This window comes from Brachycentrus maculatus, unplaced genomic scaffold (genome assembly GCF_059751285.1).
Source record: "Brachycentrus maculatus isolate JH-2025_06_01 unplaced genomic scaffold, ASM5975128v1 h1tg000653l, whole genome shotgun sequence".
NCBI lineage: Eukaryota > Metazoa > Arthropoda > Insecta > Trichoptera > Brachycentridae > Brachycentrus > Brachycentrus maculatus.
Genome location: NW_028281389.1, coordinates 1,578,430 through 1,594,305, shown reverse-complemented (window position 1 = coordinate 1,594,305; position 15,876 = coordinate 1,578,430). Strand labels below are relative to the sequence as shown.

Below are 15,876 nucleotides of genomic sequence, written 5' to 3'. Positions count from 1 at the left end.
TACTGGACAAAAGTATCAAAATCTTTAAGTATACAATAATGATACACGATTTACCAACAACGAAGGTTTGATAGTCCCAAGAATTAACAATAAATATGGGAGTCGAACACTGCAATATATCGTTTCAAATATTTTTAATTTGTTGCCGACGGATGTTAGAGGTCAAAATAAAATATGGAACAAAGGCAAAATAAAGGAATGGGTAAATGATCAAGAGTTAATTCTATAAAAATTGTAAAAAAGTTCATATTAAAAAAAATCTCTTTTTTTGTGTGTATATTAGGTTAAAATAGATAAAACAATAAAAAAACGTATGTAAAAAGAACTCCACCGTCTGCGTCTGCAAAAAATATTTTAAATAAGTTTATAATTGTTCTTTTAAATAAATGTATACAATATATCGCTCACTACTTGAAAAAATCGTCAATTTTCAGTTGTGCATGTTTTCGGAATGCCCAGAAAATGTACTATATCCCAGCAAAAGCTGGATATTTTTAACTTAATATTTACCCGCTACAGGGCAAAAAATGTTGTTTTTGCATTTTGAAGAAAAGGAAGATATTGTTTGATTATTTTTTTAAATATCATAAATATTGTTCAAATGGAGAAAAAACCTTCAGGTTTTACCTAAAAAGATCTGTTGCGCAGTAAAAAGTTCAATAAGGGGCTTGATATTTATTTTTAATACATTTTATAATATTTTTAAACTTTAAAAACGATCTCCTGAAAAATCAAGTTTTTTGATATATGACGTTGTTGAGTGAGCGATATGTAAAATAAAAAATAAATTAAATATCCCTAACAAGGCGAAACAATTGTCACAATATAATTTTTTATGTGTTTTTGTTAGTAAAATACAACTTAGTAGACTCAGAAAATCTGTGTTTGATTTAAAATTAATACATAAATTAAAATGGAGTTCTACAAATTAAACGCCAAATCAATAAATAAAATAAAAGTTCTTAACCACCGTGTGTAAATAACGTGAACAGTAAGTGCGCAGCGTGTCCCGGTATGAGTAGGCAGATAATTGCGTGAGAAGGAGCCCATACTGTGAACTTCCGCGACACTTTTCGCGAACTCTCCTCTGCAAATTTCAAAGTGCACCAAAGAATGCATCCGTTATTAGCTTTTTATTAGTTGGAATGTAGGGTACGTATGAAAGTGAAGCATGGAGTTGGCAATAGAAGGATATAAGTAGACTGAATGCAGTCGGAATGCGATCTCTCAGTGCGACAAAACGATGTATGATATTAGAAAGGTGATATAAGGAAAGAATCCAAGGCTGAAATATAATATTGATGAGAATAGTTCTTAAGAAAAATAAATACAGCAATGTAAAAAAAATGAGAGATGAACTAAAATGGTTATCTGTAAGAAGAAGACTTAAATTTAATATGTTGATATTTGTACATAAATTTTTTCACGATAAGTTGCCAAAATATTTTAAGGATAAAGTTGTCTTAAACAAAAATTGTCACGAATATGCTACTAGACAAAAGGATAAAATAAGACTACCATTATTGAAAAGAGCTGAGTCGCAAAATTGCTTGATGTATAAGGGTTTAAAAATGTATGATGAGATGCCTGAATGTATGAAGAATGAAAAGTGTCTGAAAGAATTTAAAAATAAATGTGTAAGTTACTGTAAGGAAATGTAAATATATGAAGATGATGTAAATGTATATAATAGTTTATATTAGTTTTAATATAAGCTAACTTAAGAAATAAATAAAAAAAAAAAATAATAATAAAAATAATCAATAAAACACTCCTTATCATTTATCTTTCATTCTTTGTGTCAAAACGCTACTTCAGTTTACATTCGATTTGATGATATAATGATTATTCCGAAACCGGTAGTAATGAAGTAGTGTTTTTAAGTGGTATTACACAAATTGAACGATGAATGATAAGGATAGTGTTATATTTCCATACTACAAAGTTAACAATGCATTTAATATACAAAATATAAAATAATAAAAGCTACAAAAAGTTGAAGAACAAAAAATAATCGAATAAAAATAATTCTTTTTTTTTCAAACCCTTATCCGCATCCCAATGGTGCATAGGGCACTGCATCATATAAACGCAGTGTTATCTTGAACATTAACATGGAGGAAAGGTGATCAGCCCTCCGCTTCAGATACCAGTCCAGGGTAATAATGAATAAATATTAAAGTGAAAAAATCACTTATATTTGTTTGACCCTCCCTGGGAATCGAACCCTTGACGTCCAGTACGGTATACGAGCGTGCTGACCGTTACACTACGGAGGCGGATAATTACAAATACAAAAAATACTGCGACAAATATTACAAATTTTGTGTTGAGATGGTTTGGGCATGTGTATCAAATGAGTGAAGAAATTTTAGTAAAATAAATTTATCAGTCGAATTCAGTTAGAAATAGGAGCAGAAGAAGACTGAGGAAAACTCGGCATGATCAAGTATTTAAAATATATGGACTTGGTCAGGTGTCAGAATAATCAGCGGATATTAATGATGTTTAAGGAGATGATCAAGTATGAAAAATGCGAAGATTGTTTGCAAATACTAATTGGTGTGGCGTTCTAATCTCTCTTTGCCTACCCCTTCGGAGAACCAACATGATGGATACTTAGCTAGTCTATTAAATCATGGCCCATCCTGTCAGGAATCGAACCTGCGAATGCCTGAATGTTTTGATAAATACGACGTTTTGATTACTTCGCTACCAGGCTAGCAGAAGTTATCAGGCGGTTAAGCCCATTAAAATTGTAATCAGTAATATTTGTGGAGGTCCTCACCAAAAAGTTACATTTATGATATTGCACAAAACAATCCTTAAAATGCAAATCTGTTCTGTTTCCTGTATTCTATCAAAATCTTAATTAAAGTTGCCACAAAACGTGACCAATCCTGTGTTAAACCAATATGAAATCATTAAATCGCACCAAAACGTAACAATTTTACGAGCTAGAATAGATAAATATCACGATGTGTGATTATTATTTTGTGTAACTTATTAATGTGAATTACTTTATGTAACTGTTATGTAAAATTCCCAAATAAAATAAAATAAAATACAAATTCAACTATGTATTATTTAAAATAATTACAAAAGCCCATTTCTATAATAAAATTTACATAAAATCGTATATAATTACATTTTTTGACGTTTCAATATGGATGAGGAAGAATATGGAAGTCTGGGTAGATTATTGGCTAATAAATTAATGTGAAAAATCACAAGACTATCGGTAGCATTCTTATTGAAATCTGTAGAGAAGTAAGGGAGATATTAAGGTTTAAACTTATTTAAATATTTTGATAAAACGAAAAACGAGCGTTCGTATACGTCATCAAATTTCCGTCATCGAACGTTTTATGACGTCATATGGTTTATTGTCTATGGTTTATAGAGCTGTAATAGTAGTAGTGTGGATTGTTTGTTTACCACTACACTAACATTTGTGTTATACAAATATGAGGGGAGGGCGGAGTGGGAGGGTGGACCATAGACATCAATAAATAGAGCCGCCAATAATTTAGCAATGACACCAACATTAAAATAAACCCGTCGTTTCTGAGACGTCGTTCACTGCCAACTTACGAAAATGACGTTTTTTCGAATGCTGTTATAAACACAAAACGAGTCTTATACAATCCTATAAAGGTTGAGTATATTAAATTAGATATTCCTCCCGTCTGACAAAGATCCATTCCTGATCTTAACTTAAAACTAACTAACTATTCATCACGCCGCTTCCCCTCAGGGGTAGGCAGAGAGAATCGAACGCCACACCACTCTGTCTTTGCAAACATTCTTCGCCTTTTCTACATTCATACATCTCCTCATACATACTCGACGATTATTACGACTCCTGACCCGGCCGCTTTCAAGTATTTGACATACCTGATTGTTCCAAGTTTTCCTCGGTCTTCTTCGACTTTTCTGCTTCCTCTGGTTCTGCTGAAATAATACTTAAAATCATTTATAATGGAAATGTAACGTTTTGGTGAGGACCTCCACAGACAAATTATTCTGATAGTACTGTTTATCTTGGCCCATAGCGGACGACGTAATATTTATTACTTATTATTATTATTTATTATTATTGCGATAAGTCCGGCAATAATAAATTGAATATTATGAGAAAAGAGGACGCAGCATCGCTGGGAGTGGTGCGGCTGGAATTCAAGATGTCGGCTCGGCGTAAAATGGGGGCACATTGTATACTATGGACAGATAATTGGTCATATTATTTTTTATTAATAAATTACTTTATTTATTATTTATTTCATGGTGGGTCGCTTTATTGTGTTTTAATTCCTTATCAGGGTTGATCTAGCGATTGTCGATTAAATAGGTCCATTCTTCTTCTTCTCGGTATTAGTCTTCATTACTGAGGGTTGTGACCCTTGTGGAAGCAATGACTCTTCTCCAGTTATCCCTTGACTGCGCTGCACGTAGCGCTCCAACCACCGAGGTGCCTGCTGCTGCCTTAACTTGATCGGTCCATCGTGTGAGGATCTTCCTCTCCCTCCCTTCCCCTCCAGGCTACCGATCACACCAGTTGTTTCAGGCTATGCTCATATACAGACAGACATTGGCCAGAGTGAAGTCATATCGCTCACTCCTTTTAAGAACGTCATAAATCAAAAACCTTGATTTTTCTGGAAAACGTTTTTAATGTTTAGAAATATAACACAATGTCTTAAAAATAAATATCAAGCCACTTAATGAACTTTTTACTATGCAGCAGATATTTTTAGGTAAAACCTGAAGGTTTTTTTCCCCATTTGAAAAATATTTAGTTTATTTAAAAAAATAATTAAACAATACCTTTTCTTCAAAATGCAAAAACAACATTTTCTGCCCTTTAGCGGGTAAATACTAAGTTAAAAATATGCCTCGTTTGCTGGGATATATGTAGTACATTTTCTGGGCATTCCAAAAACATGCACAACTGAAAATTGTCGATTTTTGATTTATGACGTTCTTGAAATGAGTGAACGATATGTTATGTTTAAGTATGTATTGTATATTAAATTAGATATTCCTCCCGTCTGACAAAGATCCATTCCTGATCTTAACTTAAAACTAACTAACTAACCATCACGTCGCTTCCCCTCAGGGGTAGGCAGAGAGAATCGAACGCCACACCACTGTCTTTGCAAACATTCTTCGCCTTTTCTACATTCATGCATCTCCTCATACATATTCTGCTGAAATAATACTTAAAATCATTTATAATGGAAATGTAACGTTTTGGTGAGGACCTCCACAGACGTATTATTCCGCGAGTACTGTTTATCTTGGCCCATAGCGGACGACGTAATATTTATTACTTGTTATTATTATTATTGTCAAGTATGTATTGTATAAGTATGTCAATATGTAATGTATAAGTAAATACATTTGGGTGATTCACAACATTTTGATTGTGTTTAAATATGTAATTGTTCACATCAAAGACAACAGCTGGAGGGGCGTTACAGGAGCCTGGGTGAGAATCTATCCAACATCATATCCGTGTTAGTTCATAAGGAACTCTCATGAGAGGTGGTATAGCTAGGGCATAAAATGCCGAACCCTCTTCTAGTGGAACGGAAGGCCTGTTGATGATAGTCAGCAGTCCGGCTTTTCTGAGGATGATTATTCCGTAACCGTTAGTCATGAAGTAGTGTTTTTAAGTTGTATTACACAAAACGAACAATGAATGTTAAGAAGGAACTTACTAACTAACCAACATTTAACATAACTCAGGGGTAGGCAGAGAGAATAGAACGCCACACCACTCTATCTTTGCAAACATTCTTCGCCTCTTCCACGTTCATGCATCTCCTCATACATACCCGCCTTTTATGACGACTCCTAAACTGACTACTTTCAAGTATTTGGCATACCTGATCGTGCCATGTTTTTCTCGGTCTTCCTCTGCTCCTTTTCCCAATTACATTCGCCTCATTAATGTGTTTTATGTTAACAAGAATGTTATATATTATCACAACACAAAGTTAAAAATGCTTTTAAAATATTTTACACAAATAATATATAAATGATTTTCGCTAATAATAAAACCAACTGTTAAGCTGAGGATTTTATTAAAAGGAGAGCATAGAGAGAGTGCAAGAATTAAAGAGTTTTTTTTTTTTCAAAATTTATTGTTATTGTCGTTGGTTTTCTTTTAGAGTCAGGAGTCGGAATATTTTTATTTTATTTATTTATTTCAAAACATATTACACACATAAATCATATATACATATAATATTCCCGATGAGTAGTTTCTATTTCTCATTTTGGGACATGGGATTAAGGTTATCGGCGGAATTGTATGAAGAGATGCATGAAGAGGCGAAGATTGTTTGCAATCATTACAATTGCAATTACAGAGAGGTTTGACGTTCTATCCTCTCTTCCTGCCTCTGCGGAAAGGGCGTGATAGTTAGTAAGCTAAATATTACTTTTCTGTCGGTCAATAACGACCGTGTTAAATCATTCAAATTGTTCCCGTTTTACGTTTGGTTCCATCAGCGTAACGGTTCGAGCGAGTCGCGTCCAGCTGTCTGCTGACCTCCTCCCCTTTCAAATCCCTTAACATTTGGTCTAAAAAACACACAAAAACATACAAAACGCATCCACTCCGCCAAAAAAACACATAAATTCAACGCACAACTCAAAAACTTCATCTAACCAAAGCGCTCCTTGCTACTAGCTGTCAAAATGCACTTGATTCGAAAGTCACGTGACAGCGTGCATCCCTTTCCCTCGCTTGGCTAACCTGTTAATTCTGTAACTACATCTGGCGGGAGAATTTTAGACGAATAAATAAAAAAGCTATATCAATATTATGACTGCTTTTCGTTATCATACGTTGCAAATGGCATTTTTATAGAGTGTCATTCGCAGCATCATTTTGTGTTTATCGCACGTACTCGCTCCTAACTCGGCTAACTTCACTTCGGTTCAGTTTAGTTCGGAAACTCGTCGCGTTCGTTTCGTTCGGTTTGGAACACGTTTGACAGTTCTGAATTCAAATTGTTTTCGCTTATTTTTCACAAAACAAAATAAACATGGCGTTGAAAAGTGCGTGTGTTACGCTTTTGGAGTTTTATAAATATTAACGGTATTTTTCTCATGTTTCAAAAATATCGTCAATTTATGTTATCAACTAAATTGTTATGTGATTGTTTAGTGCACGACTCGAATTGATGATGCGAAGTCAATTTTGTTTCTATATATTTGGGACAAATCGCCTAGTTTTAAGAAAATATATATTTTTAAAATCTAATCCATGGTTTAACTTTTAAGTTCTTCAATTAATTATATTATAAACTTTTTGTTCCTCTATTATACCCATACTATTTAAAACTTTTGATAACATGGGTTTAAACGTACAAAACACTTAATTAAACTCTATAAAAATTGGGATAAATTTAGATAAACGGATTATATATCTCTACATTCCTATTATATCTAAAAAAATCAATATCTTTTACATGATATTATTTATTAACTTTGTGGAATGACATGTTCATTATTATAAAAAATTAAACACTTATAATACCACTTATTTTGTTTTATTTCAAAACACACGACTAGTTTCGAAAATAACAGTTGTTTTCATCAACGGATGATTACAAAAACTGTAATCTACTGTTGATGAAAACATCTGTAGTTTTCGAAACTAGTCGTGTGTAATGAAATAAAACTCAATAAGTAGTATTATGGTATACGAGTGTTTAATTAAAGAAAATTAAATATATTTGTATTTTATATTTGTAAATCTAGTCATGGCTTGAAGACCTATTAATATGAAATTTTCTCAGATAGATGAAAATGAAAAGTAACGTTTTAAATTTATTTTTAAAACCGCACAGGAATATAACTATTTATTTGCAGACCATGACAACTCAAAAAATAAATAGAAAATTCAATCTAAAAATACCAATAAAACTAAAACATGAAATACTAAGTTTTAAGTTTTGTACCGACATTTCATGTTGGAATTGCATTTTAATTAATAAAATAACAACTATGTATATATCCATTTGATCTTCACATTCGTTTGATAATGCCCTAACAAGGCGAAACAATTGTCACAATATATTTTTTTATGTGTTTTTGTTAATAAAATACAACTTAGTAGACTCAAAAAATCTGTGTTTGATTTTAAATTAATACATAAACTATGTATATAGTTTTTTTTCCATTACCGACATCCAGTCTGATGTTACCAGTCTGATGATGCCGGTAACGACGAAACCCTATCACTGTCAAATAAAAAATGTGCGGACAAAACTATATAGTTGTTGTTTTATTATATGAAATACTAAACATAAAAATCGAAAATTAAAAAAAATATTTATCAATAACTCGATAATTTGAAAAACCGAAGATATAGAAATTCACACATTATTGTCTGGAATTGTGTCTGAAAATAGGAATAAAAATGTGTCAGATTGGGCGTCGAACCTATTACAGTTTATGACTCTCTCCACGACACTAACTGCTGGACTCTTCATAACTTGAATACGATGACACATATCCACTGCACTGTTCCAACAAAATACCTTTGTCGTTATTAAAATTATTCGGCATAGTTTATTCATTGTAAATATTTATTCAAATGCTCCAATTGTACTCATTTACAATTATAGGTAACCTCAACACAATTTAGTTTTAAAATACGATGACTTGTTAGTTTCCGTGTGACAATAATAAATTGTCATTATCAATGCGAGATCGCAGTTCAAAAATTACTATAGTTATTTTGCACAATTTTACTATAGAGATGTTTTTTCAAGAGACATTCTAATATGTTAGTATTTGTATTATAACTATCGGTATAGAATGCAGTACCTTATACATCATTTAGTGAAGGCCCAATATACGATAAATCGTAAATTGGGCCTTCACTTATTTTAACTTATTTTATTTTAACTCAGGTAACATTTGACGTAACTCAATTTTTTGCTAAAACACCGTTTTTATATTGAAAAAAAAACTTTTTCTTTGAAATAAATATATATGTGGTTATGAATAGAAAAGAGTTGTTGAAAGGTTATATAGTACAAAAAAAAATATAAAAATATTTTTCAATATATATATATATATATATATATATATATATATATATATATATATATATATATATATATATATATATATATATATATATATATATATATATATGTATATATATATAGATCTCAGTCATTAGTAAGTGTCTAACCATCACGCCGCTTCTCCGCGGGGGTAGGCAGAGAGAATAGAATGCCACACCAATCTGTCACTGAAAACATTTTTCGCCCCTCACATATTCACGCATCTCCTTATGCATACTCGCCGACTATTCCGACTTCTGATCTGACCATTCAAGTATTTAACATACTTAATAATGCCAAGTTTTCATCGTCTTCCTTTGATTCTATTACCAACCACATTCACCTCATCAATTTGTTAAACTATCCTTTCTTCACTCATTCGATCCCAAACCATCTCAACACACCTTTCTTAATTTTATCGATAATGTTAATCTCAGTCTTGCATTATTTCTTTATATCACCATTCGAACGTCTATCATGTATCGTTTTGGCGTACATTTGTCTGAGACATTTCGACTGCATTCATTCTTCTTTCATCCTTCTTTTGCCAGCTCATGCTTCACTTCCACATACCCAGACTCTATTGTGTCCTGCAAAAAAATATGTATTTTATTTGTAATACATTTGTTTGCTAAATCATTTCTACCATATTATTTTCTCCAGTTAATTAAGAATGAACACCCCTTCAGGTAGTATTTTACGAAAATGGCGCTATATAAATTATCCTAAAATATATTAAACTGCTTAGAATTTTCACTCACGAATTACATGAAATTATAGTAACTTTAAACATAAAGAGTAAATCCACTCACGAGTAGGCATAGGCTATGAAACTTAAAAAAAGTTGAAACCTAAGTAGTCACGATAAGCGGTGTTGCATAAGCCGTAGCTAGAATTCAGAATCACTTGGACGTTAGGTAATTAAACATTTTAAAAAAACCTAAGTAGGGTCACGAAAAGCGGTATTGCATAAGCCATAGCTAGATTTCAGAGTCAGTCAGACGTTAAGTAATTTAAAAAAAAAAACAAATTTTGAATTTTTTTAAATGTAAATAAATCATATTTGACGCACTTTTAATGTTATACCGTATTGAAATTAACGACTTTATTTTTTGACAGTTCTCCGTTCTAATTTTAAAAGAATTTCACTTAATTGAGATCAAAGATGGCCGCCATGTACTAGACTTTTTTTATCTTTCTACAGATTAAAAGTAAATACAAAAAAATATGATATCACAAATGAATGCGTAGCAGTTATATGTGTCAAACTCGATTTAATTACCGACCGTTTTAATCGACTTACTTTTAATTTAAATTTGAATAAATTGTTTGATAGACACTGATAACGAAATTAACTAGCTAACTGGTCAACGTCGTTTCCCCGCAGGGGTAGGCAGAGAGAATACAACAGCACACTTCACGGTATTTGCTAGCCTCTTCCACATTCGTGCATCTTCTCGTGCATACCCGCCGATTATTTCGACTCGAGACCTGTCATAGGGCGTTTGTCCACTACACGGAATTGCACGGAATTTTAGCGTCCGGCACGTCAGTTAGCGTTTTAAAACGATGATTGGCTTGGATTGGCTTGTGCTTTTGTCCATTGTTCTTCGGATCGGAGCTCTTGATCGGTGCGTTACGTAAAACTCGATCACGCTGAACTGTCGTAGTCGCTTTCATTTTTCAAAACCGGACTGCCGGACGGTAAAATTCCGGGTAGTGGACAAGCTGGTTAATTCACGTAACCACTTTAATTACTTAACTAACCAATGACAGGTCATAAGCCCTGTAAATATGTACTCAGACTTCCATATTTTTCTTTTAGTGTAGTATCTATCCACAACATTTTGAGTCTGTCCAAATACTTGTTCACAAATCTGGGTTTTTTCCACTTGTGGGTTCATTTCTTATTATTTTTTATATCTCAACATAGATGAAGAATAATATGGAAGTCTGGGTATTTACAGGGCTTATGGCCTGTCATCGACTGGTTAACTCTTAACTTAACTAGCTTAATCATTTAACTAGCCAATTACAGGTCACACGCCTTGTAAGTACCGATTTCCATATTCTTCTTCATCTATGTTGAGATCTTAAAAAAAATAGTATCTATCAATAGCTTTGCTTTTGAGTTCAATTCATACACTATTTGAATGGCCAGATTAAACATTTGTATTGTTGGATTTCGTGTTTTATTATTATGCTAACGGCCTCTTTTGAGACCTGTACTCAAATACAAGAAATAAATTATCCTTACACGGGTACCTTTAATAAATTGAGTCCATTTTTCTCCATATAATAAGGGATAGGTAAATACAAAAGATTTTAAAAGGAACCGGCTCAATGATTTGAAAAAAAAGGATGTAGAAAGGGGTCTTTTGTAAGGCCTTGAGGAACTCCGCAGTGAATTACTTGTTCTTAACCCTTTGTACACTGTCTGACCTCGAAAAAGCGTCATATTTAAAAATTTTATTAGTCTGGAATAGGCAGCCGGGGAAAAATTATCTGGCAAGCCAATTAATTAATTAATTGATTTATTTTTATTCCAAACTTTGACGTGAAGTGTACAAACATGCCTCTAGGGTTCATATGGTATCTTATACCATAAATCATTAAAAGAAATGACAATATAAAATTTATAAAATTAAACAAATTTGTTTTAACCATTTTTTTAATTTTTAGTACACTTTAACCTACCGGTTTCGACAAGAACCTTGTCATCATCAGGGTTTATTAAATTCTAAAACATTATAAACGTTAAAATACTCATAACTTATTACATTCCCTTACCAAAAACTATGAGTATTTTAATGTTTTTAATGTTTTAGAATTTAATAAACCCTGATGATGACAAGGTTCTTGTCGAAACTGGTAGGTTAAAGTGTCCTAAGAATAAAAAAGTGGTCCATTTTAGTTAATGGTCGCGTCTGGTTCTAAACCTTCGTCGTGGTGTAGTTCTTGTGGCCTGTTTTTAAGAAAGATTTGCCTCCTGCGATGTGGATTCTCAGTCAATCCATCTCTTTGGTGGTCTGCCTTGGGGTTACCCGTACAGTACAATGTGGGGGAGTCTGGATGGTTCCATTCTCCTCACATGCGCATACCACTGTCTCATTCGTTACCTTCCCCACCTAACATCTTCCATCTCGCATATTTCTCTTATCCTGGTGTTCCTTATTCTATCTCGTAGACTCTTGCCAGATATGCTCCTTAGCATCTTCATTTCTGACACTCTCGGTGTGTTTTTTGTTACTACGGTGTCCGCTGTGCATTCGATCCCACATGTCATGGTGGGTCACACACAAGTTTTATGTATTTTAATTATTCTTTGCTGCCTTCGCCACCTAACGACATATTCAATCTCATATATTTCTATTATCCTGGTGTTCCTTGTTCTATCTCGTAGACTCTTGCCAGATATGCTCCTTAGCATCTTCATTTCTGACACTCTTAGTGAGTTTTTTGTTACTGCTATTTCCCCTCTGCATTCGATCCCATATGTCATGATGGGTCACACGCTAGTTTTATATATTTTAATTACACTATCAACATAGTTTCGCAGAACCATTTATGCTGCATATCTTTTTTACGGACACAGAAAGCCAGAGGCTTTTATTTTTCTAGCTTGTGTACAAGCAATAGGTCAACGCAATCACCGCTAATCAAAATAATTTACAAAATACTTGCCGACTGACCATCATGGTGTAGTTTTCCATGGCTGTTGGGTAATGTTCAACGATCAACGCATGTCCAGATCACGACTTGTATGATTTTATGACGAAATATTATATATTGCGAGTATATATTATGATTTTAGTGCAGCGATTATATCGATTTAACACTTGAATGTTTTTTTTTTTTTTTTAACAACGCGAATTTCGTAACTTAATTGTAGCTATTCTCTAAGCTGTCCGCAAAATTATTTATGTATTTTATCTTTACAACATTTTGAGTGTGTCCAAATACTTGTTCCCAAATCTGAATTATCTCCAATAAGAAGTTATTTTTTAAATATGTATATATTTTTTAAATCTCCACAATAAGAATATGGAAGTTTGTGAACAAGTATTTGGACACACTCAAAATATTGTAAATAAATCAACTGGTATGAAATATGAAAAAAACTGAATTGCTATGTGAAAAAAACTGGTGCAAAATTTATGAGGCGAATGTTAGCGGGAAAAGAAGCAGAGGAAGACTGAGAAAAACATGGCACGATCAAGTATGCCAAATACTTGAAAGTGGTCAGGTTAGGAATCGTAACAATCGGCGGGTATGTATGAGGAGATGCATGAACGTGGAAGAGGCGAAGAATGTTTGCAAGGACAGAGTGGTGTGGCGCTCTATTCTCTCTGCCTACCCCTGCAGGAAAGCGGTGTGATGGTTAGTTAGTTAGTTTAAATCAACTGGTAAAATTATAAGCAAAATAAATAAAAAAAATTAAAAAGTCATTTCTAGCGTTTCTCATGTATGTGTGATTTTAATCCAGGCTTTGGAACTCACATATAAATGAAAGAGTTCTTGCTCAATAAAAAGCTTTTTTCATCTCACTATAGATGTCTTAAATGAAATACTAGTGAATTCAAGCACTATGTTTCAAATTTGAAAAATATACATAGAAGTTCCAAGAATTTGAGTGGCGTGATTGTCAATCATGGGTAGTCTGGTGAATGTTACACGTGTGTTAAGTTATCACTTAAACCAGCCTATGACGGTCGAAATTGCCCAGAATAATATACATGTTAATCAAAGAAAGAAAAGAAAAGAAAAAATTATATTACTAACGAACATAAACAATAAATAATAAGTGTAAGTCCCTCTCCAAGCACAAGAGCTTAGTTTCTTTATTGGACAATTCTGCGTTATTAATTTTAATATTGTAAAAAAAAAATGTCTAGAAAATTAACTGAAATTGTTTTGAAAAAAAATTAAAAAATTGTGTAACCATATTAAATAAATAAAAAAGTAAATATATAAATATATATATATATATATATATATATATATATATATATATATATATATATATATATATATATATATATATATATATATATATATATATATATATATATATATATATATATATATATATATATATATATATATATATATATATATATATATATATATATATATATATATATATATATATATATATATATATATATATATATATATATATATATATATATATATATATATATATATATATATATATATATATATATATATATATATATATATATATATATATATATATATATATATATATATATATATATATATATATATATATATATATATATATATATATATATATATATATATATATATATATATATATATATATATATATATATATATATATATATATATATATATATATATATATATATATATATATATATATATATATATATATATATATATATATATATATATATATATATATATATATATATATATATATATATATATATATATATATATATATATATATATATATATATATATATATATATATATATATATATATATATATATATATATATATATATATATATATATATATATATATATATATATATATATATATATATATATATATATATATATATATATATATATATATATATATATATATATATATATATATATATATATATATATATATATATATATATATATATATATATATATATATATATATATATATATATATATATATATATATATATATATATATATATATATATATATATATATATATATATATATATATATATATATATATATATATATATATATATATATATATATATATATATATATATATATATATATATATATATATATATATATATATATATATATATATATATATATATATATATATATATATATATATATATATATATATATATATATAATATTGGCACTGCGTCATATAAACGCAGAGTTATTTTGATCGTTTACACATGAAGGAAAGGTGATCAGCCCTCCGCTTCAGATACCAGACCAGGGTAATATTGAATAAATATTACAGTGATGAAATCACTTATATTTATTTGACCCCCCCTGGGAATCGAACCCGGGACCTCCAGAACGGTAGCCGAGCGTGCCGACCATTACACTACCGAGGCGGACAACGATATATTTATAGGCACTAGAAAGTACTGAACCGAAAGAATTTTTGTATTTAAATATACAAATATGAAAAAAAGTGGTCATACAGGTTTTGTCTCACCTACTCAGGTCATCTCGCCAAGAAAATGTGTTATTATGTGAAGTGCTAATGGTGAATTATCGTCGAATCCGCAAAATGGACCATGTAACCACTGGATAGTAATTTTATAACGTATCTTTGGACCGACTGTTACCGGTTCGCAAATAATAATTTGTGTTCTAACTGTTATAACTAGTTCCATAAGCCGTAATTATTCTGGCGACGTATGTTACTGGCATAGCGTGATGTTAACTGACAAAATATTTATTCATTTTTAATTCAAGTTTTACTTGGTAATTGGCACTATTTCTTAAAATCTATTGCGACACGTGTTTTGATGCATTCTGCGTCATTTTCAAACACCATATCGCTTTTTCAACAATGCCATATTATTTTTTGACATCTCATCAAAGATGAAGAAGAATATGGAAGTCTGGGCATTTACCGTAAATGCCCAGACTTCCATATTCTTCTTCATCTTTGATGAGATGTCAAAAAATAATATGAAAATAACTCCTGTAATTGGAGATAATCCAGATTTTGTGAACAAGTATTTGG

The 15,876-nt window shown here is 31.0% G+C and overlaps 1 protein-coding gene across 1 annotated transcript in view; it reads left to right on the top strand.

Annotated features, from left to right (window-relative positions):
• The first annotated feature begins 6,892 nt into the window (after window positions 1-6,892).
• LOC148300826 (uncharacterized) overlaps window positions 6,893-15,876 on the top strand; it is a 63,850-nt gene continuing 54,866 nt past the window's right edge. The window contains exon 1 of the mRNA XM_088274269.1: window positions 6,893-7,111. The gene's annotated coding sequence lies outside the window, so the exon portion shown is untranslated. The remainder of the gene's footprint in view (window positions 7,112-15,876) is intronic.